Source organism: Athene noctua, unplaced genomic scaffold, assembly GCF_965140245.1.
Source record: "Athene noctua unplaced genomic scaffold, bAthNoc1.hap1.1 HAP1_HAP1_scaffold_140, whole genome shotgun sequence".
Classification (NCBI taxonomy): Eukaryota; Metazoa; Chordata; class Aves; order Strigiformes; family Strigidae; genus Athene; species Athene noctua.
The window spans coordinates 120,001-122,500 of NW_027437613.1; the positions used below are offsets into that span (position 1 = coordinate 120,001).

The 2,500-nt window shown below is 78.1% G+C and overlaps 1 non-coding gene across 1 annotated transcript; it reads right to left on the reverse strand.

The window, feature by feature from the left end:
- Positions 1-627: 627 nt before the first annotated feature.
- Positions 628-780, reverse strand: LOC141955224 (5.8S ribosomal RNA). The gene has a single exon (XR_012632441.1). It is a non-coding gene; the product is annotated as a 5.8S ribosomal RNA (ribosomal RNA).
- Between the last annotated feature and the right edge of the window lie 1,720 nt (positions 781-2,500).

Sequence of the window (2,500 nt, forward strand, 5' to 3'; positions counted from 1 at the left end):
GGGAAGCGGGCGGACGGACAGGACGGACGGACGGGAGGGGGGGGGCCGGGCCCGACGCCGACCGCACGCGCGGTCGCCGCCGCAGCCGCAACCCCCGAACCACCGCCGCCGCCGCCGCCGCCGCACCCCCCCCACCGAGCCCACCCCCGGCCTCCGCCGCCCGGAGCGCGGCGGCTACGACGGGGAAGGGAGAAGAAGGCGGGGGGCCAGTGGCGACGGGGAGGACCCCCGTTCCCACGGCGCACGCCCCGCACGCGAGCGGCAGCACGGCACGGTACCGCCGCGGTACCCACCCGCAGACAGCCGCCCGCGCGGGAGGAGGCCGGGGAAGAGGCCCGCGCCTCTCCCCCCCCGACACCTCGGCCCTTCCCCACCGCCGCGCCCGACCCGGCCGGACCGAACCAACGGGCCGCCCGGCCCCGGCGGGACGAGGCTCCGCCAAGCGGGCGTTCCGGGAGCGGGGAGCTTCGGAGCGCTCCCCGAGTCTCCACTTAGGGGGACGAAGGCCCTCGGCCGACACCGACGGGCCTGCGAGGCACCCCAGCCGCGCCGCCGCGGACGCCGCCCGCCCGCCCGCCGAGGCGAGGCGGGGAGGGACGGCGCACCGGCCGGCGATTGATCGTCAAGCGACGCTCAGACAGGCGTAGCCCCGGGAGGAACCCGGGGCCGCAAGTGCGTTCGAAGTGTCGATGATCAATGTGTCCTGCAATTCACATTAATTCTCGCAGCTAGCTGCGTTCTTCATCGACGCACGAGCCGAGTGATCCACCGCTAAGAGTTGTCTGCCTTTCGGCACCGCCCCGCGCGCGCGGAGGGGCCGGGACCGCTCCGCAGAAGCGGCCCCCTTCTCGGACGACGGACCGCCGCCCCACCGACCGACCGACCGCCCCCCTCCGCACGCGCGGAGGGGGCGCGCGACGACCGGCGGGCGACGGTCGCGCCTCGCCTCAGATGACCGTACCGACATCACAACGGAGGGAAGGAAGGGAAGGGTGAAACAAGCTCCGAACGGCAAGGGCCCGGGGAGCCCGCGCTCCCGACCGACCTGGGGAAACAACAAGCACCTTGCTCGCTTCGGAGGCGGCCCAGGCGCCCGGGCTCGGCCCGGCCTCCGCACGGAGGGCCGGCGGCGCGTCCGACCGCGCGCCCGGACCTGCACCCGCCTCTCGCTCGCGCGGAGGGGGGAAACCACAGACGCTGACCGCCGCGCGGGCGACCAGCGGGGGCGCCCCGCTCGCGCCGCGCGCGCCTCCGCGCCGCCCAGCGCCCGCGCGCTGCGACAGCCGGCTCCTTGCCCCCGTGGCCCCGAAACCCCGGCTCTCGCCCCGACGCCGGGAACGCCCGCGCGGCGCCGCCGCCGCACCACACCGGAGACAGGGACGGACGGCCAACCGCCGGAACCCGAGACGGCGACGCGACGCCGCCGCCCGGCGCTCCGCCCGACCGCCGCCCGGCCACCGCACCGCCGCGGCTGCCCTCCCGGAGCCGCCGCCGCCGCTTCTCGTCTCGGCCCCTTCCGCAGGCACGCGCCAGGCAGAAGGCGGACGCCGCTGAGCCGGAGGCGACGCCCCCTCTCCCCGCTTCCGCGCGGAGAACGGGACGGGGAACGCCCCTCGGCCGCCCACCCGCCTCGCCTGACCGAGACCGGGAAAGGCGACTGCGAAGCGACGGGCAGGACCCGGGACGGGACAGGCCACGCGGCCGGCCACCGAGCGACCGCTGGCCGGCACGCCGAGCGGCGGCGCCGCCGCCGCCGCTCGGGCCCGGGGGCTGCGCCGCCCCTCCCCTCAGCCGGGGCGGGAAGGGGTGGGGGTGGCAAGCAAGGAGCACGAAGCCGCAAGCGCGCCGCTGCGCGTCCACGGAGACGCGGCGGCCCGAGCAGGCCGCCCCGCCCGGCGAGACCCCCGACCGTGGGGGAATCGCCATCGCCCCCGACGGCGAGAGAGCCCGCGCTCCCCGCCGGGGGGGGGGGAGGTTCCCCTTCGCGTTTCGAGGGCGAGGCAGGCCGGCTGCGGCCGACCGAACGCCGCCGGTCTCGCCGCCGAGACCGGACCGCGGAGAAGGGGGGGCAGGGGGGACACCCCTCCCCGGCGCGGCCGCCCGAGGGGACAAAAAGCCCACGGCGTGGGCGGCGGCCGCCATGGCCAGGGCCTGCACGAGAGCGACTCCCGCCCCTGGAGGCTCAACCGCCGCACACGGCCGGGGCCCGCCCCTGCGGGTCGCACCGAGCCGCCCGAGTCTTTAAACCTCCGCCCGGCTCCGCGGCCTTCGACCCCCGGGCTCAGCCGAGGGAGGGCCGCGGAGGCGCGGACGCTAGGTACCTGGCCCTGGGGTGAGGGAAACATCCTCAAGGGCCCCGCGGGGGTGCCTCCCCCGCTGCCGCCATCGGGGGAGCGTCCGCCCGCGGGGGCGCGCCCGACATCCGCCACCACCACCACGTCCTCCTGGCCCGGGGCCCGAGGTTTCCCTCAGTATCCCGGCGCTGCGCCCGGGAGGAGAG